The following is a 24,452-nucleotide window of genomic DNA, read 5'->3' on the forward strand; positions in this document are numbered from 1 at the left end:
TGCTACTTTTTGAATTTGTACAATTTATCAGTCATTGAGACCTGACGAAGGGTCTCGGCCTGAAACATCGACTGTTTATTTCTTTCCATAGATGCTGCCTGTCCTGCTGAGTTCCTCCAGCATTTTGTGTATGTTGTCACTCTTTGCTTGTGTGCAGTTTTTCATTGATTCTATTGTACTTCTTTGTTTATCGGTAAATGCTTGCAAGAAAACGATTTTCCGGGTAGTATTTGGTGACGCGTACTTACTTTAATTAACTTTGAACTCTTTTTGCACTACACATTATTTTTTATATTTCTTATGGTAACTTACAGTATTATTTTATGTGTTGCATTGTACTGCTGCCACAGAACAACAAAATTTATGGCATACATTCGTGATTATAAACCTGATCCTAATTCTGCAAATTGAGCATAAACAGAAATTGATTTATAAATGAGCAAATCTGATGAGCTGATCCATAATTTCTGACACTTAGGAAAAAAGACAGATCAATATTTGATCATGAAGGCATTTGGAAGTATCTTTTGAACAAATACATCACTGGTAAATTGGTTTATTGTCACATATGCTGAAGAATGGTGACAAACCTCAGTATATATGCCATCCACACAGAAGTTTGATTACAACAGTGCATTGAGGAGGTACAAGGGAAAACTAACAGAATGCAAATTAAAGTGTTATAGTTACAGGAAAAGTGCAGGCAGACAATAAGGTCAAGGCTATAGCAAGGTGACTTGTAAGATCAGGAGTCTCCCTAGTCATACCAGGGGATCATTCAATAGTCTTAAAGCAGCGGAGTGGAAGTTATCCTTGAGTCTGGTGGTACATGCCTTCAGGTTTTTATATCTTCGGCTTGATGGGGTGGGTGGGGGAGAGAGAATCTCCAGGGTGAGGAGGGGGTCCTTGATTATGCTGGCTGCTTTACTGAGGCAGCGAGAATTGTAGACAGAGTCCGTGGAGGAGAGGCTGGTTTCTGTGATGTGCTGAGCTGTGTCCACAACCCTCTGCATTTTCTTGCAGTCACGGGTGGAGCAGCTGTCCCCCAAACCATGATGCATCTGCAGTGGATGCCATTGGGGAACAAGGAGCAGCTGCTCCATGCCGCCTTTCCCTATGGTATCCATGGTCCACGCTACCTGTAGTATCTCTTCCAACGGAAAGTCGGGATATCAGAGTAGATCCTTCCAGCAACACTGCAGTTCGAAAGACAAAGTATCTCAAAGTTTGCCAGGTTTTAACCGATCTCCTCACTACAGGGATCAGACCTGCCTTTCTCCTTCACCGCTGTGATACTGTCAGAGTCAGAATCCGGTTTACTATCACTGGCATATGCTGCGAAATTTGTTGTTTTATGGCAGCAGTACAGTGCAATATAAGATGATAAAAAACTATCAATTACAATAAGTATGTATATATAAAAAAGAAAATTAAAATATGCCACCATATGCAATCCCGAGATTTATTTTCTTGCAGGTATACTCAATAAATCCATAATCGAATCAATAAAAGACCGCACCAGCTTGGGTGTTCAACTGGTATGCAAAAGACAACAAACTGCGCAAATACAAAAAGAAAGAAATAATAATAATAAATAAATAAGCAATAAATATCGAGAACATGAGACGAAGAGTACTTGACAGTCAGTCCATTGGTTGTGGGATCATTTCAATGATGGGGCAAGTGATGTTGAGTGAAGTTATCCCCTTTGGTTCAAGAGCCTGATGGTTGAGGGGTGATAACTGTTCCTGAACCTGGTGGTGTGAGTCCTGACACTCCTACACCTTCTTCCTGATGCCAGCTGTGAGAAGGGAGCGTGGCCTGAGTGCCATCTTCATGTAGAGTGCTCAGTGCTGGGGAGTGTTTTCCCCCGGGATGGACTGAGTCATATCCACTACATTTTGCAGAATTTTCCCTGATGTAGCAAAGAGAAGAGGGTATGTCCTGGGTGATGGGGTTCCTGGATGATGGATGCTACCTTTCTGAGGTGTCCTCGACGCTGGGGAGGTTGGTGCCCATGATGGAGCTGGCTGAGTTTACGACTTTCTGCAGCTTTCTCCAACCCTCTGCCGTGGCCCCTCCATAGCAGACAGTGATGCAACCAGTTTCAATGCTCTCCTCGATACATCTGTAGAAATTGATCAGAGAGACTGACAAATGCATTACAAAAAATATAAGACCATAAGACCATAAGACAAAGGAGCAGAAGTAGGCCATTCGGCCCATCGAGTCTGCTCCGCCATTTTATCATGAGCTGATCCATTTTATCCTATTTAGTCCCACTGCCCCGCCTTCCCACCATAACCTTTGATGCCCTGGCTACTCAGATACCTATCAATCTCTGCCTTAAAGACACCCAATGACTTGGCCTCCACTGCTGCCCGTGGCAACAAGTTCCATAGATTCACCACCCTCTGACTAAAATAATTTTTTCGCATTTCTGTTCTGAAAGGGCGCCCTTCAATCCTGAAGTCATGCCCTCTCGTACTAGACTCCCCCATCATGGGAAACAACTTTGCCACATCCACTCTGTCCATGCCTTTTAACATTCGAAATGTTTCTATGAGGTCTCCCCTCATTCTTCTAAACTCCAAGGAATACAGTCCAAGAGCGGACAAACGTTCCTCATATGTTAACCCTCTCATTCCTGGAATAATTCTAGTGAATCTTCTCTGTATCCTCTCCAACATCAGCACATCCTTTCTTAAATAAGGAGACCAAAACTGCCCACAGTACTCCAAGTGAGGTCTCACCAGCGCCTTATAGAGTCTCAACATCACATCCCTGCTCCTATACTCTATTCCTCTAGAAATGAATGCCAACATTGCATTCGCCTTCTTCACCACCGACTCAACCTGGAGGTTAACCTTAAGGAAATCCTGTACGAGGACTCCCAAGTCCCGTTGCATCTCAGAACTTTGAATTCTTTCTCCATTTAAATAATAGTCTGCCCATTTATTTTTTCTGCCAAAGTGCATAACCATACACTTTCCAACATTGTACTTCATTTGCCACTTCTCTGCCCATTCTTCCAATCTATCCAAGTCTCTCTGCAGACTCTCCGTTTCCTCAGCACTACCGGCCCCTCCACCTATCTTCGTATCATCAGCAAACTTAGCCACAAAGCCCTCTATTCCATAATCCAAATCGTTGATGTACAATGTAAAAAGAAGCGGCCCCAACACTGATCCCTGTGGAACACCACTGGTAACCGGCAGCCAACCAGAATAGGATCCCTTTACTCCCACTCTCTGTTTTCTGCCAATCAGCCAACGCTCTATCCACGTACGTGACTTTCCTGTAACTCCATGGGCTCTTATCTTGTTAAGCAGCCTCATGTGTGGCACCTTGTCAAAGGCCTTCTGAAAATCCAAATATACAACATCCACTGCATCTCCCTTGTCTAGCCTACTGGTAATTTCCTCAAAAAATTGTAATAGGTTTGTCAGGCAGGATTTTCCTTTAAGGAATCCATGCTGAGGTGGAAGGTCAGAGGTAGTATAGAGGTGGCCTGACCCAAAATCAGAGCCGAGGAGACAACTTAATGGTGAGGGATAACTTCAATAACAAACCTCTGAAGAGTGAGCCTTGAGGAGCCATAAAACAAGAGAGATCGGATACTAAACACAACAAGGCAACAAGTTTAGGGGCAACACACATCAAAGTTGCTGGAGAACGCAGCAGGCCAGGCAGCATCTCTAGGAAGAGGTGCAGTTGACGTTTCGGGCCGAGATCCTTCAGTCCTGACGAAGGGTCTCGGCCCGAAACGCTGACTGTACCTCTTCCTAGAGATGCTGCCTGGCCTGCTGCGTTCACCAGCAACTTTGATGTGTGTTGCTTGAATTTCCAGCATCTGCAGAATTCCTCGTGTTGAAGTTTAGGGGCAACTTGTTGAGGCTGGCTGGTTTGATGAGTGAACAAGGATTGGGAATGAGAGCGAGGTTTAAGTAGGCTGCAGGTGATGAGTTAGAAATGGCTGGATGGAGACTGAGAGAAGCCAGACATAATGTCAGTGATACAGAGGTATTGGACAAGTTGGCTCCTCCTAATCAGTGCAGAGCGACTGAGTGAAGGTTTATTCAGAGTCATAGAGAGGTACCATGTGGAAACAGGCCTATCATCCCTCTGACTATCAATCGCCCCTTTACACTAATACTCTGTTAATCACACTTCTTAAGGGTGAGTGAGTTGTGGGCATGCTACGTTGGCATCAGAAGCATGGCGCTCTTGTGGGCTGCCCAGCACAAACTTCACTGCAAACAACAGGAATTCTGCAGATGCTGGAAATTCAAGCAACATACATCAAAGTTGCTGGTGAACGCAGCAGGCCAAGCAGCATCTATAGGAAGAGGTACAGTTGACGTTTCAGGCCAAGACCCTTCGTCAGGACTAACTGAAGGAAGAGTGAGTAAGGGATTTGAAAGCTGGAGGGGGAGGGGGAGATGCAAAATGATAGGAGAAGACAGGAGGGGGAGGGATAGAGCCAAGAGCTGGACAGGTGGTAGGCAAAAGGGGATACGAGAGGATTATGGGACAGGAGGTCCGGGAAGAAAGACAAGGGGGGGGGTGACCCAGAGGATGGGCAAGAGGTATATTCAGAGGGACAGAGGGAGAAAATGGAGAGTGAGAGAAAGAATGTGTGCATAAAAATGAGTAACAGATGGGGTACGAGGGGGAGGTGGGGCCTTAGCGGAAGTTAGAGAAGTCGATGTTCATGCCATCAGGTTGGAGGCTACCCAGACGGAATATAAGGTGTTGTTCCTCCAACCTGAGTGTGGCTTCATCTTTACAGTAGAGGAGGCCGTGGATAGACATGTCAGAATGGGAATGGGATGTGGAATTAAAATGTGTGGCCACTGGGAGATCCTGCTTTCTCTGGCGGACAGAGCGTAGATGTTCAGCAAAGCGGTCTCCCAGTCTGTGTCGGGTCTCACCAATATATAAAAGGCCACATCGGGAGCACCGGACGCAGTATATCACCCCAGTCGACTCACAGGTGAAGTGATGCCTCACCTGGAAGGACTGTTTGGGGCCCTGAATGGTGGTAAGGGAGGAAGTGTAAGGGCATGTGTAGCACTTGTTCCGCTTACACGGATAAGTGCCAGGAGGGAGATCAGTGGGGAGGGATGGGGGGGACGAATGGACAAGGGAGTTGTGTAGGGAGCGATCCCTGCGGAATGCAGAGAGAGGGGGGGAGGGAAAGATCTGCTTAGTGGTGGGATCCCGTTGGAGGTGGCGGAAGTTACGGAGAATAATATGTTGGACCCGGAGGCTGGTGGGGTGGTAGGTGAGGACCAGGGGAACCCTATTCCTAGTGGAGTGGTGGGAGGATGGAGTGAGAGCCGATGTACGTGAAATGGGGGAGATGCGTTTAAGAGCAGAGTTGATAGTGGAGGAAGGGAAGCCCCTTTCTTTAAAAAAGGAAGACATCTCCCTCGTCCTAGAATGAAAAGCCTCATCCTGAGAGCAGATGCAGCGGAGACGGAGGAATTGCGAGAAGGGGATGGCGTTTTTGCAAGAGACAGGGTGAGAAGAGGAATAGTCCAGATAGCTGTGAGAGTCAGTAGGCTTATAGTAGACATCAGTGGATAAGCTGTCTCCAGAGACAGAGACAGAAAGATCTAGAAAGGGGAGGGAGGTGTCGGAAATGGACCAGGTAAACTTGAGGGCAGGGTGAAAGTTGGAGGCAAAGTTAATAAAGTCAATGAGTTCTGCATGCGTGCAGGAAGCAGCGCCAATGCAGTCGTCGATGTAGCGAAGGAAAAGTGGGGGACAGATACCAGAATAGGCACGGAACATAGATTGTTCCACAAACCCAACAAAAAGGCAGGCATAGCTAGGACCCATACGGGTGCCCATAGCTACACCTTTAGTTTGGAGGAAATGGGAGGAGCCAAAGGAGAAATTATTAAGAGTAAGGACTAATTCCGCTAGACGGAGCAGAGTGGTGGTAGAGGGGAACTGATTAGGTCTGGAATCCAAAAAGAAGCGTAGAGCTTTGAGACTTTCCTGATGGGGGATGGAAGTATATAAGGACTGGACATCCATGGTGAAAATAAAGCGGTGGGGGCCAGGGAACTTAAAATCATCGAAAAGTTTAAGAGCGTGAGAAGTGTCACGAACATAGGTCGGAAGGGATTGAACAAGGGGTGATAAAACAGTGTCGAGGTATGCAGAAATGAGTTCGGTGGGGCAGGAGCAAGCTGAGACAATAGGTCGGCCAGGACAGGCAGGTTTGTGGATCTGGGGTAGGAGGTAGAAACGGGAAGTGTGGGGTGTGGGAACTATAAGGTTGGTAGCAGTGGATGGGAGATCCCCTGAGCGGATAAAGTCGGTGATGGTGTGGGAGACAATGGCCTGGTGCTCCTTAGTGGGGTCACGATCGAGGGGTAAATAAGAGGAGGTATCCGCGAGTTGTCGCTGCGCCTCGGCAAGGTAGAGGTCAGTACGCCAGACTACAACAGCACCCCCCTTATCAGCGGGTTTAATAATTGATTGGATTTCACTGATTGGATTTGATGCGTTTCGATGTATTTGTGACAAATAAAGCTACTCCCTCTTTAATCTCTCCTCCCACATTCCATCACTTACCAACACACCAGGGGTAATTCCATATTCAATGAACCAAGCAGCCTGTATGTGTGGGAGATGTGGGAGCAAGTAGGAACACAGACATAGAACAGTCCAGGCTCTTTGACCCACCATGTGTGCTGATCACCACCAGCAGCACACTTGACACACTCACCACTCTCTGTGTGAAAAAAACTACCTCTGACCTTCCCCCCCCCACCCCATACTTTCCTCCAATCACCTTAGCAGCAGGCTGAGGGTAGCCGACACCAACAGAATCAACAAACTCATTCTTAAGGCCAGTGATGTTGTGGGGATGGAACTGGACTCTCTGACGGTGGTGTCTGAAAAGAGGATGCTGTCTAAGTTGCATGCCATCTCGGACAATGTCTCCCATCCACTACATAATGTACTGGGTGGACACAGGAGTACATTCAGCCAGAGACTCATTCCACCGAGATGCAACACAGAGCGTCATAGGAAGTCATTCCTGCCTGTGGCCATCAAACTTTACAACTCCTCCCTTGGAGGGTCAGATACCCTGAGCCAATAGGCTGGTCCTGGACTTATTTCATAATTTACTGGCATAATTTTACATATTACTATTTAACTATTTATGGCTCTATTACTATTTCTATTACTATTTATTATTTATGGAGCAACTGTAACGAAAACCAATTTCCCCCGGGATTAATAAAGTATGACTATGACTAAAATTATATTCCCTCATATTAGCCATTTCTGCCCTGGGAAAAAGTGGCTGTTCACTCGATCATTCTCTCTCTCTGCCTCCCAGCTTCTTACTTCAACCCCCTCCCTCATTCTCCTGGCTTCACCCATCACCTTCTCTAGCTTGACTCCCTTCCCCTCCCCCCATCTTCTTATTCTGGCTTCTTCCCCCTTCTTTTCCATCTCGGCCCAAAACTTCCACTGTGTATTCATTTCCACAGATGCTGCCTGACCCACTGAGTTAGTTGTGCGTGTTGCTTATCGTCTTATACATCCCTGCAAAGTCACCTCCCATCCTCCTAAGAGGAAACCCACGTGGTCAAAGGGAGAGCGTGCACGCTCCACACAGACATTAGCGAGCCAGGTTTGAACTGGGGTCTGGGGGTATTGTGCAGCAACTGCTCGGCCCACTCCCCATGTTGTTCAAAATCGAGCAACGTTTAGATGGAGTAGACATGGCGGGTCTGCTCCAGCTGCTGGAAGCTGTAGTGATCAGAGGACTGAGATACCATGTATTCAGAAGGATGGGGAATCAAACAATCTGCTGGAGGAACTCAGTGGGTCATCTACAGATTTACAAATTTCTATAAATCTACATGTTTTACAGCTATACTAACTGGGTGCATCACCGTCTGGTAAGGAGGGGCCGCTGCACAGGATCGGAAAAAGCTGCAGAAAGTTGTAAACTCAGCCAGCTCCATCATGGGCACCAGCCTCCTCAGCATCGAGGACACCTTCAAAAGGCAATGCCTCAAAAAGGCGGCGTTCATCAGTAAGGACCCCCATCACCCAGGACATGCCCTCTTCTCATTGCTACCGTCTGGTAGGAGGTACAGAAACCTGAAGACACACACTCAGTGTTACAGGAACAGCTTCTTCCCCTCCACCTTCAGGATTTCTGAGTAGACAATAAACCCACGATACTACCAACTTTTTTTCTCTTTTATTTTGCTCTCCTTTTGCACTACTTATTTAATATATATATATAACCTTTAAAAAATTTATTTATTTATTCTTTCCGGCATCTGTACTGCCTTAGAGAATTCCTCTTAACACAGCGATACAGCAATTCCCTGTATTCTGGATTCCATGGCCTATAAAAGTGGTAGGAAATAAAAAAGTTCTGACTTTTAAAAGCAGGTTTGAAAATATGCAAATAGGAGAAACCTGCAGGGTCATGGGCCCCATGTCTGCAAATCTCTGCAGGATCACTGGGGAAGCTGGTGCCCAGTGTCTGAGACTCCATGCAGCCACGGTGGGCTCGAGGCTGAAGGTGGCCTGTCCTGGGGTTAGAGGAGTGTGTGGATGGAAAGGGGGGAGAAACGGGGTTTGATCTGCTGTTGCTGCTTGCGATGTTCTGTGTTGTTCCGCTGAACGTTGTGGACATGCTATGTTGACACCAGAACATGTGCACGCTTACGGGCTGACCCCAGCATATCCTTGGGCGTATTGGTTATTAACGCACATGACACATTTCACTGTATGTTTTGATGGGCTTGTGATAAATGAATCTGAATGTGAAGAGAGAGGGACTGACTGACTATTTGGTAAATACATAACAGGCCAAGAAATCGCTTTCTGAAGGATGAGAAACAGCTTCTTCCCTCAGGCCTTGAGACTACTAAACTTCCTGCCACCACCCAGGTCTCATCACGTATGAAGTGCCAGTAGCATTCTACTGTTTCCGTTTTTGACTTGTGTTGTAAATACACCTTACGTTAAACATAGAAACATAGAAGCATAGAAAATAGGTGCAGGAGTAGGCCACTCGGCCCTTCGAGCCAGCACCGCCATTCAGTACAATCATGGCTGATCATCCAACTCAGAACCCTGTACCAGCCTTCCCTCCATACCCCCTGATGCCTTTAGCCACAAGGGCCATATCTAACTCCCTCTTAAATATAGCCAATGAACTGGCCTCAACTGTTTCCTGTGGCAGAGAATTCCACAGATTCACCACTCTCTGTGTGAAGAAGTTTTTCCTAATCTCGGTCCTAAAAGGCTTCCCCTTTATTCTCAAACTGTGACCCCTTATTCTGGACTTCCCCAACATGGGGAACAATCTTCCTGCATCTAGCCTGTCCAATCCCTTTAGGATTTTATACGTTTCAATAAGATCCCCCCTCAATCTTCTAAATTCCAACGAGTATAAGCCTAGTTGATCCGGTCTTTCATCATATGAAAGTCCTGCCATCCCAGGAATCAATCTGGTGAACCTTCTTTGTACTCCCTCTATGGCAAGGATGTCTTTCCTCAGATTAGTAGACCAAAATTGCACACAATACTCCAGGTGTGGTCTCACCAAGGCCTTGTACAACTGCAGTAAAACCTCCCTGCTTCTGTACTCGAATCCTCTTGCTATGAATGCCAGCATACCATTCGCCTTTTTCACCACCTGCTGTACCTGCATGCCCACTTTCAATGACTGGTGTATAATGACACCCAGGTCTCGTTGCACCTCCCCTTTTCCTAATTGGCCACCATTCAGATAATAATCTGTTTTCCTGTTTTTGCCACCAAAGTGGATAACCTCACATTTATCCACATTAAATTGCATCTGCCATGAATTTGCCCACTCACCTAACCTATCCAAGTCACCCTGCATCCTCTTAGCATCCTCCTCACAGCTAACACTGCCGCCCAGCTTCGTGTCACCCGCAAACTTGGAGATGCTGCATTTAATTCCCTCATCCAAGTCATTAATATATATTGTAAACAACTGGGGTCCCAGCACTGAGCCTTGCGGTACCCCACTAGTCACTGCCTGCCATTCTGAAAAGGTCCCATTTATTTCCACTCTTTGCTTCCTGTCTGGCAACCAATTCTCCACCCACACCAATACCTTACCCCCAATACCGCGTGCTTTAAGTTTGCACACTAATCTCCTGTGTGGGATCTTGTCAAAAGCCTTTTGAAAATCCAAATATACCACATCCACTGGTTCTCCTCTATCCACTCTACTAATTGCATCCTCAAAAGATTCTATGAGATTTGTCAGACATGATTTTCCTTTCACAAATCCATGCTGACTTTGTCCGATGATTTCACCGCTTTCCAAATGTGCTGTTATCACATCTTTGATAACTGACTCTAGCATTTTCCCCACCACCGATGTCAGGCTAACTGGTCTATAATTCCCCGGTTTCTCTCTCCCTCCTTTTTTAAAAAGCGGGGTTACATCAGCCACCCTCCAATCCTCAGGAACTAGTCCAGAATCTAAAGAGCTTTGAAAAATTATCACTAATGCATCCACTATTTCTTGGGCTACTTCCTTAAGCACTTTGGGATGCAGACCATCTGGCCCTGGGGATTTATCTGTCTTTAATCCCTTCAATTTACCTAACACCACTTCCCTACTAACATGTATTTCCCTCAGTTCCTTCATCTCACTGGACCCTCTGTCCCCTACTATTTCTGGAAGATTATTTATGTCCTCCTTAGTGAAGACAGAACCAAAGTAGTTATTCAACTGGTCTGCCATGTCCTTGCTCCCCATAATCAATTCACCTGTTTTTGTCTGTAGGGGACCTACATTTGTCTTAACCAATCTTTTTCTTTTCATATATCTGTTAATCTAATATTAAATGTTAATCTGGAATATATTTTATTATTCGTTTATTTATTTGTGATAATATTACTTTCTGTGTTGTGAGTTATATGTGCTGTGTAGTGCACCTTGGTCCTGGGGAATGTTGTTTCATTTGGTGGTATATACACATGTGTATGGTTGAAGGACAATAAACTTGAACTTGAACTTCCTGTTCTGTAAAGTTCCAAGTGTCTGTGAGTTGGTTGATTAGCTATACATCCACATCCGCCTTCAAATTCCCGGGAGGGGGGAGAAGATGGCGGCGCGACGGCAGCGTGCGCGGCCACTTTGGTGATGATATCTGTTATCTGTCAAGTAGGGGATCGTGCACAATTCTGATTTGATGGAGACGGATGTAAGAGTATGGATGAACATCTGGGAAACTTCTGAAATGCCCGCTTCGCTGCCGCTGCTACCGTGCGGTAACCGGAATCTCCGGAGCAGAAGGCCCCGAAATCCTCGGTTTTGCTTGTTTCAGCGGCCAGGGCAAGGTCGAAGGCGCTCGGCAGAGGATGGCGCTCGGGAGGCTGGTTGGAAGCTCGAAGTTTTCGGACGGATGGACTCAGTGTCGGCTGTGGTCGGCTGCTTCCAAGGCATCGGCAAGTTGACGGTGCCTGGAGGTTTATGGCAGGGAGTTTCTCCCTTTTGCCGCCTGCTATTGGGGACTCGGGAGTCGATCAACTCAGGACTCTGAGACTTTTTTTTTACTGTGCCCATGGTCTGTTCTTTATCAAATTATGGTATTGTTTTGCACTGCTGTAACTATATGTTATAATTATGTGGTTCTGTCAGTGTTAGTCTTTGGTCTGTCCTGTTTTCTGTGGTATCACTCCGGAGAAACATTGTATCATTTCTTAATGCGCGTATGCATTTCTAAATGACAATAAAAGAGGACTGAGTGCTCTCATAAAAAACTAATCAATGCATTCCAACACCCAGACCTCGACGCCTCCTTGTGCAACTGGATCCTCAATTTCCTCACTTGCAGACCCCAGTCAGTTCGGGTTGGCAAACCGATGGGAGCAATTATTACCCCTCAACCATCAAGCTCTTGAAACAGAGGGGATAACCGTTATGTTTTGTAACTTCAGACCGTTAAATTAATTCAAAGGAAGACATGGGGGTCCGAGAATGCGGGTCTAGCATCAAGTTTACTTTAAGCAAGGCATGCACATATCACGTGGTAGTGTGATGATGTTTGCAATTAATGTACTTTTATATACAACCAGTAATTAATTATTTATATGAACAAGAATGCTTAATTAAATATATATATACATACACACACAAGATTAGTCAAGTATTATTCAAAGATTAAATACACAACATTAACTTCACTCACTCCAGCACCGAACTGTTCGCACAACCTATGGACTCAATTTTAAGGACTCTTCATCTCATGTTCTTGACATTTATTGCTTAGTTATTTATGATTATTATTATTAATTTTTTTTTCCTTTTTGTATTTGCAGTTTCTTGTCTTTTGCACACTGTCTGTCTCGTTGAGTGTAGTTTTTCATGGATTCTGTTGTGTTTCTTTGTATTTACTGTGAATGCCCGCAATAAAAGGAGCCTCAGGGTTGAATATGGTGACATATATGTACTTTGATAATAAAATTTACCTTGAACTTTGAGCATCCACCATCGGATATCAGGGTTCATTTACTCTACTATGTGGATAGCGTAGTGAACGGACTTCATAGACACGGGACATTTGGCTCTCTCCTCCCCGTCCACACACACAAAGATGAATAGGTTTACTGTTCTCATTTTGTCAGCTTATTCATGAGACCCCGAGGAGCTCAGTCACATAAACAGTAAACCACAATGAGAACCAGACCTGAACTACTAAACCACCAGTGGAACTTCTCGTTTAATTTTGCATTGGATTACACAGGGTGTGTAGAGCAGAGACAGACCATGCAACCCCACCAGTCTATGTTGGGGACTCTGTTGTTCTTGTCCATAACATAGTCAAGCACGTCACGCTAGTGGCTGGAGTAACCTTATTGCAGTGCTAGCAACAGGGTCCAATTCTGCTGCGCCTGTAAGGAGTTTGTACCTTCTGCCCATGACTGTGTGGGTTTCCTCCTGGATCTCGGTTTCCTCCCACAATCCAAAGCAGTATGGGTTAGTAGAAAATCGGTCAGATGGGTGTAACTGGGTGGTGTGGGCACGCTGGGCCAGAGGGGCCTGTCACCATGCTCTATCTCTGAATAAGTAATTCCCTGTTCCTGTCTCTCTGACACATCTCTCTCAAACACGTCAGTCCTTTTGGCTTCAACCACTCCAGCTCCGCATTCAAAAAAAACACACAAGAGATTCCGCAGATGCTGGAAATCCAAAGTTACACCCACAAAATACTGGAGGAACTCAGCAGGCCAGGCAGCATCTCTGGAGAGGAATGAACAATCAACATTTCGGGCAGAGACCCTTCATCAGGACTGGAAAGGAAGGGGGAAGAAGCCAGCATTAAAAGGTGGGAGGAAGGGAAGGAGGACAAGCTGGGAGGTGATAGGTGGGACCAGGTAAAAGGGGAAGGTAGGTGGGGGGGGGGGGGGGGGAATGAAGTAAGAAGCTGGGAGATGATAGGTAAGGCCTGGTGAGGGGCGATGCAGTGAGAAGCTCAGTGGTGATAGGTGGAAAAGGTAAAGGACTGAAGAAGAAGGAATCTGATAGGAGAGGATAAAAATTAAACATGAAATTATTATAAATAAACACAAAAGCATGACATGTTTCCTATCAGACAGTGGTAAACAATGGTTTGTAATGATCTGAACCCAAAACAGGTCAAATTCCCAAAAGAAGACAAATCCAGTCTCAGAAATTAATACTTTTGTTTGGAATTTACTTAATGTAAACCCCAATTTGGCCTCATTGGAATTACCCACAGCCACTGACAGATGGTAGAGACATTCACTAATCTATAGAGGGAAGAGTGGGTAAGAGTTCACTGTTTGTGCTGTTCGCTATGATTAGAGTAGAAAAATAACGACTGTTTCTGTTGCTGAGAACTGCCCAGCCCATCTGCCAGTTATAATCCAACAGCCGACATCAAGGCTGTTTAACAAGGGAATCAAATTCAGTTTCAATTAATGTGATTCCAATTAAGATCCTCCTGTGTCGCTGTATGTCCCCTCAAATCATTCTCAGGGATAATCTGATTGGGGCATAAAAAGATGGACACTTTTTTCAGGAGAGAGGATTTGAAGAAATTGCAATCACGTTATGAGCCGGATTTAAAACGCTCCAAAAATATGGACATGGAAAACCCATGGGCTGAGGGCTCCCCTTCTTAATCTGGACAAGAGGTGAAGCTCTGATCGACCGTGCATTGCCAGCTGACCTTACTGTCTTCCCAGTGTTTAACAATGTTTAAAGGTTGAGTCAGCAGATGGAATCGAAACCCGTGCCAATGAGTTTGACAAAAAAGTTAAATGTGCCAACATTTTTTAGCTGTGATTCAGTTGCCACTGCGAGAAAAGTCTTAAACACTGCGTAATTTATGTATCACTTTTTCTCTGTGTGTTGTTGTCGTCTGAATTTACATACAGTGGCCACTTTATTAGTTACACCCGTACACTTGCCTGTTAATGCAAATATCTAATCAGCCAATCATATTTTTGTGTGTGTGTGACTGTGTTTTACTGCTATCTTATATGTGTTATACGTGCTTTGTGCTGTGTATGACTGTTGGTATTGTGTTCTGCACCTTGGCCTCATAGTAATGCTGTCTCGTTTGACTGTATTCATGGGTGTTGATACATGGTTGTGTAATGCACCAGTTGAGATCTCCACTGCTATGCTGTAGGTAGTTTATATGAGCAGTTTTCTGTAAAAGCAGTGTGCCAGGCAGGAGAGTGTGTTTTGGCTTTGGCTACAATAAGGACTCATGCTGTCAGCTTAGGAATATCAGTCAGCCGATCAAGATTGTGAGGGAAGATTCTACAGAGCTGTGGGGAAGAGTTTTCTGAAGGACAGTGGTCTGGTTTGGGGTCTTTTGGCGGGAGCTGCGGAGCAGGACGGACGGGAGGATGCAGCAGAATGCCGTTGGAAGGAGAGTCCCCGTTGCAAGAAGTGTTTTGTGCAGATGGATGGCTCCAAGGGGGAAGGGTCAATATCCAGAGTTTGCTCCAGGTGGTCTTCAAAAGTGTGCCGGGTGTTTCCACACAGACTGTGGGTCCAGCACATGAGTAAGAAATACACCCCCAAATACTCCACAACGAGCTCCAAAGGTTATGTCCACATTGGACTGGTTTAACTCTAATGGGCCCCTTTCTTTTCTTTTTCTTATTAACTGTTTCATAAAGCTAAAATTAGTAAGTATACTTCCTTTATAGTTTTATATGGTGTACGATCTGTTATTTCTTGCCGAACCATAATTGTGTATGAGCAGTATTTACACAGCATTCACTCAAATTAAGGTTCCTTTAATTGGAACGTCACGATGTTCCTGTTTGGTTGAACCCCAAATCATACCAACCCTAGACGTATATTGTTTATGAAAGGTGGGCTCCTCACTGCTGAGTTACGAGACTGTCAACCGAGTTAGCTATCCGGTGAGAGGATTACAGTCAAATAACAATTAAACTTGAACCTGAACTTGATGTGTCAGCAACTCAATGAATAAAAGCATACAGACATGGTCAAAAGGTTCAGTTGTTGCTCAGACCAAACATCAGACTGCGGAAGAAAAGTGATTTAAGTTACTTTGACTGTGGAATGATTGTTGGTGCCAGATGGGGTGGTTTGAGTATCTTAAAAACTGCTGTTCTGGGATTTTCATGCACAGCAGTCTCTAGAGTTTACAACGAATGTTGTAACAAAGAAAAAAAAACCCAGAGATTTGCAGTTCTGTGGGTGAAAGTACCTTATTAATGAGAGAGGTCAGAGGAGAATGGCCAGACTGGTTCAAGCTGACAGGAAGTGACAAGAACTCAAATAACCATGCGTTACAGTGACAGTAACAGTGGTGTGCAGAAGGGCATCTCTGAATGCACAACATGTTGAATCTTGAAGTGGATGGGCTACAGCAGCAGAAGACAATGAACATACATTCAGTGGCCACTTTATCAGGTAGAGGAGGTACCTAATAAATTGGCCGTTGAGTGTGCGTGCCTGTGACGCTACAGCAAGCGATCTTTTTCACTGTAGCTGAGCCTCACCGGACGTGTCAGCGTGAAATCGATGAGCCGAAGGCTGTATTACTCCTTGTCAGTTGTGTCCCTGACAGTCTCTGTAATGTCTCACACCGAAACTAAACCTGTGCTCCAAGAGTCCACAGATGCTCCGGGGAGCCTGTGAAAGGTGAGTCTCATCCAGTTCTGGCTTAAGGAAAGACACATGCTGTTCTACCTGGCAGTGAGACAGAAGTGATATTCAGATCATCAGCGTCAGATCTCACCCGGTCCCTCAACACCACCTCTTTGGTCAAGAAAGCACAGTGGTCTGCACTTTCTGAAAAGACTGAGGTGACCGAGGCTTCTCCTCCTCCCCCTACTTTAGCCAGTTTTCACAGGAGCACCAACAAGATTGTCCTGACCAGCTGCATTAACGTCTAGTACAGGAATCTGATCGTAAATCCCTACAAAGGATTGCAAGGACTTCTGAGAGGATCATCAAAGTCTCCCTTACACCTATTAGGGGTATTTATCCAAAGCTCTGCATACACTGAGGGTCCTAAGCATTGTCAATAATTCCTCCCATTCATCCAACAATCTCTTTGACCCCCTACCATCAGGCAGGAAGTACTGTAACATTAGGCAAGAACTGTTAGGATGGGAAACAGCATCTTCCCCCAGACTGTGAGACTACTGAACACCCTGGTCTCTTCACGTATGAAGCACCAGTAACGTTATACTATTTACTTTTTAACTTCTATCGTACAGTATATGCCCCTTATTATTTTTAAATTTATTTGAGGTAATATTACTTTATGTGCTATTGTGTGAGTTATGTGTACTGTGTTGTGCACCTTGGCCTGGAAGAACGCTGTTTCATTTGATGGTATACGTGTACTGTCGATTGACAATGACCTAAACATGACCTTGAAAAACACTTCTTCGTGTTTCTGTAAGAACCTGGGGGGCAATGGGGTGGTTGGGGGGGCTTAAAATTCTGAGGATGCTAAAATTGATGGTTGTAAAGCCAGAGATGAGACAGTATTGATGAACTTCTGACACAAACCCAGGTCCCAATAGAATACAGCCACTGCAATAGTTTTTGAAGTGTGTGCTTGCTGTTTTAGCAGGGAAATTCATTATTTATGAACAGCAGTGACAAATGGCCAGAGTGGGAATTGGTAATACCCAGAGTGCTATAGGCCACCACGGTTGTGTAGCGGTTAGCACAATGCTATTACAGCTCAGAGTTCTGAGTTCAATTCCAACGTCCTCTGTAAGCAATTTGTACGTTCCTTCCCATGTGCATGTGTGGGTTTCCTCCGGGTGCTCCAGTTTCCTCCCACAGTCCAAAGATGTACTGGTCATTAAATTGGTTAAATTGGTCGTTGTAAACTCTCTTGTGATTAGGCTAGTGTTAAATTGATGGGTTGCTGGATGGAGTGGCTCAACGAGGCGGAAGAGCCTGTTGTGTGCTGTATCTCTAAATAAATAAGTAATATCTGTGTGTAATACCTATACTGTTAATAGATGAATCATTCAGATGGAGCTCGTCGGTCATGTTGAGGGGGAGGGAACGTCAGTGGGGGGTGTTGACTGCTCTTTTAGGAGAAGGAAATTTCTGATCTCAAAGCTCCACTGCCTTGCGGCTATACCCACTCATGGGGAGTCTTCGGGAATAAACCCTGAGGAAAAAATCCAGAGCTGGAGTCTCTAAGGAAGACCTACATTGAGTTCAATGTTGCCTGGCAACTCCTGCGACGTTGCTGGTGTCAAACTGTATAAAAAAAGGGGAGAAGGTACAAACTCCTTACAGATAGTGGCGGGCATTGATCAGTTGCACGGCAAAGTGTTACACTCATTGCTACGCCACTGATTTAGGCTGCATCTGGATACCCTTAGTTAGGCACGTGGCCGGAGGGAAAACGGAGGGTTATGGGCTGTGTAACAGGGAAGTTCAAAGTTCAAAGTTCAAAGTAATCTTATTATCAAAGTACCTATGCCATATACCATTCGGGCTAGATTGACTGTGGAGTAGATTGAAAAAGGTCAGAACTATCTTGAAATTGGTACATTGTGGGCCAAAAGGTCTGCACCGATCCGTACTGTTCTGTTTTCCATGCAAAGAATGAATGTAAAAACATGCAGCTGAATAGTAAATAAAATTCAATAGTAGATGTTTTTTATGTATAGAATAACTTTTCATATATACATGTTAAAAAGCCAATTAAGTTCTGATGAAAGGTGGTCGGTGAAACTCTCTCTCTCTCTCTCTCTCTGTCTTTCTCTACTTCCCTCTCTTTCTGTCTTTCTCTATTTCCCTCTCTCTTTCTGTCTTTCTCTATATCCCACTCTCTCTCTCTCTCTATTTCCCTCTCTCTCTCTTGTCTTTCTCTATTTCCCTCTCTTTCTGTCTCTCTCTATTTCCCTCTCTCTTTCTGTCTTTATTTCCCACTCTCTCTCTCTCTCTCTCTCTCTATTTCCCTCTCTCTCTCTCTTTCTTGCTCTCTGTTTCACTCTCTCTTAACACATGTTGCTGAGTGTTTCTAGTTCTATTTTATTTTTGGACTAATTTTGGACGAATGCAGCTTGTTGAAGAGTAAACACAGACCGCCATTTCAAAGCCGCCTCACCCCACCCAATCTGCACACAGATGATGGCCTTCCCTTCATCTGTGGGTACAAGTACTGAGAGAGCCGTATTGTGATGACAAGTGACGTGACGGAGATATTTCTCCGGAGACACCTAATGGCTGCACCAGGAATTACAACGGCAACACACTGCCGTGTGATCACACCAGTGTAAAGGAGTAAAGGACCTAGAATGCCAGAGAGAGTTTGAAATTCTAAAATTAATCTCTGATCGTTAGAATTTTTTGTTAAAAAATCTGATAATATCCAAAGATGCCCATCAAAAAGAATTTTAATGCAACTTTAACTGCAGAACAATGAACAAAACATAACTAAGTGTGGAGAGTTGTTGGAGATAGTAAAGAGATTTGGGTGGGGAAGAGAGAGAGGCATAAAGAGAGAAGGGACACGTATAAAGAGAAGAGAGGTAGTGTTGTGTATTTAATATTTCAACAATAATTGAGTAATATTGTAAATATATTGTTTGATTAAGCATCCTTTGTTTAAATAATTCATTAAGGGTTATATGTAAAAGTATGGGAATGGCATACAGCATTAAGCCACCACATCACAGGTGCGTGCCTCACTAAAGTAAAAATTAAGCATACATGTTCTCCCAATCTCCCATGTTTTTCTTTTGATTAGATTCTGAAGTTACAAAATGTAACAGTGGTGACAAGTAAGTTTTAAAAGAAACCCCAGACAACTACCTACCTGTTGAAGCGCAATATGTTCTTTTCTTCGGAAGGGAGGAGAGAGACGTTCAAGTTTTAAAAACAGGCAGAAATTGGATAAATTCATGGATTCATAATCAGTGAGTACCAGGTGATAATAATAATAAAAATAAATAAAAAGAGCAGAAATGACTGGCTACTTTGGAAAGATAAATGCCTTCAATTGAACAAGAGATAACTGGAATATATATACTGAACAAATTGAGCAGTATTTTAAAAGAAACGGAATAGCCCATGAGAAACAAGTGCCAGTTTTGCTGAGTGCATTGAGCTTAAAGGAATACAGTTTGCTTAGAAGTTTGATTGCTCCAACCAAACCAGCCAAAATGAGCTTTGCTGATATCATGAACATAATACAGGAACATTTAGAAATTAAACCATTGTTGATTTCAGAATGCTTTAGGTTTCATAACGGAATCAAAAGGAACAGGAATCCATTTCAGTGTAAGTGGCTGAATTGAAGAAACATTCTGAGCATTGTCAGTTCGGTAATGGACTTAATGATGTACTAAGAGATCAATTAGATTGTGGAATCTTACAAGCAAGTATTCAAAAATGGATCCTAACTAAAGCACAACACATTTAAAAGAGCAGTTGAAATCACCGTATCAATGGAAGCAACAATGACAGACACAATTGAGTTGCAGTCAGGAATAAAAGTGAGTGTGAACAAAATTGCAACATCTAACCAAAAATCTATCTGCCGAATAAATTGTGTTACCTTTGGGGCAGGGGCTCACATACACCATAACATTGCAGGTTTAAAGGCAAAACTTGTAGAAAATGCAACAAAGTAGGACACACACAAAGAGCATGTCAGGCAGACAGAAATAAACGGACTGCGCAGGGAAAAGATAAAGATAGAAAGTCAAGTTGCAGATTCAAAAAGAACACAAATCTGTATGCTGTTGATGAAAAATCTGATAATGGTAAGCACAAGACTGGGTTATAAATATATTGTTTAATTAAGCATTCTTTGTTTAAATAATTCAATACAGGTACATGTATATGTAAAAGTACATGAATGACATACATCATTAGCACCACGTCATGTATGGACGCTTCCACTAAAGCAAAAGTTAAGCATACATGTCCCCTCAGTTAGTTTCTAATTGCAAAACATAACAAGGAAGGAGGGAGAGAGAGAGGTGGGGAGAGGGAGAGGGGAGGGAGAGAGAGAGAGATAAAGAGAGAGGGGAAGATGGGAAAGGTGAGGGTTGGGAGAGGGAAAGAGAGAGAGAGAGAGAGAGAGAGGGGAGGGTATATAGAGGGAGGGGTGGCAGAAGGAGAGAGAGAGAGAAATGGGAAGGAGAGGGAAAGGGAGAAGGAGAGACAGATAAAAAGATAAAAATTAAGAGAGAAAAAATGGAGACGAGAACACCACAGCCCTACAGTTCAATTCATTAAATTTACTCCGGTTTTGTATCTTTCAGGACAGAAACAATTAAAGGAAAGCAAATTGGGGAATGTTAATCCTGCCCTTATGAGGATAATCTGTGTACAAGAGCATCTCTGAACACACAACACATCAAACCTTGAAGTGGATGGGCTACAGCTGCAAAAGACCATGAACATACACTCAGTGGCCAATTTATAAAGTGCCCCCTGTACCAAATAAAGTGGCCACTAAGCTTATATGTCACCATATTGAGATTCAATGACTTGCAGGCATTCACAGCAGAACAATAAATACAATCGAATCAATGAAAATCTGCACACAAAGACTGGCAAGCAATCAATGTGCAATACAACAGTAATATCTAAGTTTGCTGACGATACTGTGGTCATTGGCTGAATCAAAGGTGGTGACAAATCAGCATATAGGAGGGAGACTGAAAATCTTGCTGAGTTGTTCTATAATAAAGACCGTTCACTCAGTGTCAGCCAAGATCAAGGAACTGATTATTGACCTTAAGAGCAGGAAACCAGAGATCCATAAGCCAGTCCTCATCGGGCAATCAGAGGTGGAGAGGGTCAGCAACTTTACATTCCTCCGTGTTATCACTTCAGATGATCTGTTCCAGGCCCAGCACGTAAGGGCAATTATGAAGAAAGCATGGCAGTGTTTCTATTTCCTTATAAGTTTGTGAAGATTTCTAAAACTTTGACAAACTTCTATAGATGTATGGTGGAGAGTATATTGACAGGTTGCATCACAGCCTGGTATGGTGTTTCCATGTCTTTGAATGGAAAATCCTACAAAAAGCCCAGTCTGTCACAGGCAAAGCCCTCCCCACCATTGAGCACATCCACATGGAGTGCTGTCACAGGAAAGCAGCATCCATCATCAGGGACCCCCACTACCCAGGCCAGGCTCTCTTCTCACTGCTGCCATCAGGATGAAGGTACAGGAGCCTCAGGACTCACACCACAAGGTTCAGGGACAGCTATTACCCCTGAATCATCAGGCTCTTGAACCAGAGGGGATAACTTCACTCTCCCATCACTGAACTGTTCCCACAACCTATGGACTCACTTTTAAGGACTCTTCATTTCATGTTCTCGATATTTATTATTATTTTCTTTTTTTTCCCTTAGTATTTGCACAATTTGTTGTCTTTTTCACACTGGTTGTTTGTCTGTCCTGTTGGGCGCAGTCTTTCATTGATATTATTACGTTTATTGGATTTACTGTGAATGCCTGAAAGGAAATGAATTATAGGATTGCATATGGTGACATATACGTACTTTGAGAATAAATTTACTTTGAATGCTTTGAATTCAATAGTAATACAATAAATCTCAATACAATAATAATTTCTTTTTTTTCCTATTTAAATGTTGAAGGGTTAACTTACTAAGATTCTGGACTTTGTTTCTGACAAATAGACAACCCAGAATTCTTTGTTCAATTTAAGGAGCTGATTGATTCTCTTTGCTGACAAAGAAATGCTGCAATTTCATTTGAGCAAGGCCCAAATTAGCGGCATCAGTAGTAAAATCAGCCAATGAAATATGACGTATGAGTGTCCTAGCAACAAGATGTAGGGAAACTAACAACTGCTAATGACAAGTTTGCGTCTAAATTTAGAAAAATAAAACAAATACCCCTTTTGCAGTGAATCTGCCTAATCTTTATGTGGAGCCATTGGGGAAGACGTTACCCTCTTACAGTTCACCACAGGTTTGTTTTCATTCAGATAATGGTTTTTTTTTGTTTTGTTTCTATTGGAATTTTTTAGAGACACCACCCCTACTATCACAATCGCACTGCACAAATAATAAGGTCTGTTTTCATACAAGCCATGTCACATTGGGGTGACACAGCAGCGCAACACTTTACAGTATCAGCAACCCTGGTTCAAATCCCACTGCTGCCTGTAAGGAGTTTGTACGTTCTCCACGTGACCGTGTGGGTTTCCTCCGGGTGCTCTGGTTTCCTCCCACAGTCCAAAGACCTGCCGGTTGGTAGGTTAATTGGTCGTTGTAAATTGTCCCATCATGAGGCTAGGGTTAAATCAGTGGGTTGCTGGATGGTGCAGCTCACAGGGCCAGAAAGGCCAGTTCCTCACTGAATCTCTAAATAAAAAATAAATAAATTATACCCTTGCAACATTTCTGTTTTGAACATACCCATTGTCTGTTCTTTTGACTTCTTTTGCCAGTAAGGGATGCTTTACAATAGCCAGTGAATCCACCAGGTAAACTCTGGAAAAAGGAGAAAACTGGAAGGGTTTGTTCCATGTTGTAGCTCAATAAATAAATAAATAAATTGGTTTCAATAGGTACATTTAATGTCAGAGAAATGTACACAGTGTACATCCTGAAATTCTTTTTCTTTGCAAACATCCATGAAAACAGAGGAGTGCCCCGAAGAATGATTGACAGTTAAATGTTAGAACTCTAAAGCCCCCCCCAGCTCCTCCTGCCGTGCACAAGCAGCAGCAGAGCAACAACCCCCCCCATCAGCAAAAAAGCATCGGCAACCCCCACTGAACACTCCTTGCAGCACCCCAAAGACTACTCGTTCACCTGGTAATTCGACATGCCACAGGCCCTCTCTCTCTCCCTAATAAGGGAAAAAGAGGTGTCCCTGTTTCACAGCGAGAGGGGAGACGTAACAAAACAACTCGATGACTTACGGTGTTAAAAGTCTGTTGCGTCGGTTTTTCCGAGCCCAGTCCACCCGGGCACGCGGCCAACAGCCAGCCCGCTACTTCTGATCTTCCTTGTTCTCCCGCGGCGCATCAATCATTGGTAGCGGCACCAGCCTTGAATCCACCCCACTCCAGAGCCACGAAAATCCAACACCCTAAAGGCGCACTAGTCTTCTAGGCCACGTCCTTGGCAATAGATAAATTGTATTGTAAATAGATAAATAAATAGGAAGATAGATAGATAAATAAATAAACAAACAAGGTAATGAAATAAATCCTACCCGTTACGTTCACCAGCAACTTTGATGTATGTTGCTTGATACATGTATACTTTTTTTTACCTTGGGTAATGATGCTCCCAACCACAATTCATCAGATAAAATACATGTAAGAGCATTTTTCAAAGGAATAATGAAATCATTTTGATTTTAATACGGACAAAATGATCCCTCGTGATCCTCATTCCCTCCACCTGACTTCATAGTTCAGTAGGTAAACGTACTCTTCAGGGTGGCATTGAGCTCTTGTTCCCAGATTCGATCCATGCTCAATTGGTCTCTTCATTCTATTTATTTATAAATACAGCACTTTAACATACCAGTGCTGCCCGATTACACCTATGTGACCAATTAGACCATAAGACCATAAGACCATAAGACATAGGAGCAGAATTAGGCCATCTGGCCCATCGAGTCTGCTCCGCCATAAAAATCATGGCTGATACTCTTTTCTATCTCCTCCTCAACCCCAGTTCCCGGCCTTCTCCCTGTAACCATTGATGCCATGTCTAATCAAGAACCTATCAATCGCTGCCTTAAATACACCCAACGACCTGGCCTCCACAGCTGCATGTGGCGACAAATTCCACAAGTTCACCACCCTTTGACTAAAGAAATTTCTCTGCATCTCTGCTTTTAAAAGGTGCCCCTCTATCCTGTGCTCTCTTGTCCTAGACTCTCCCACCATGGGAAACATCCTTTCCA

The 24,452-nt window shown here is 43.9% G+C and overlaps 1 long non-coding RNA gene across 2 annotated transcripts in view; it reads left to right on the forward strand.

The window, feature by feature from the left end:
- The window catches only part of LOC134337543 (uncharacterized), a 281,379-nt gene extending 260,484 nt beyond the window's left edge, over positions 1-20,895 (forward strand). The window contains exons 4-5 of one of the 2 annotated variants that reach the window (XR_010016021.1): positions 7,907-8,071; positions 20,806-20,895. This is a non-coding gene — a long non-coding RNA (uncharacterized LOC134337543). Of the gene's footprint in view, positions 1-7,906; positions 8,210-20,805 lie in introns of those variants that run through there. The other variant, XR_010016020.1, reaches the window with a different exon arrangement.
- The last annotated feature ends 3,557 nt before the right edge of the window (positions 20,896-24,452 follow it).

Source organism: Mobula hypostoma, chromosome 24, assembly GCF_963921235.1.
Source record: "Mobula hypostoma chromosome 24, sMobHyp1.1, whole genome shotgun sequence".
NCBI lineage: Eukaryota > Metazoa > Chordata > Chondrichthyes > Myliobatiformes > Myliobatidae > Mobula > Mobula hypostoma.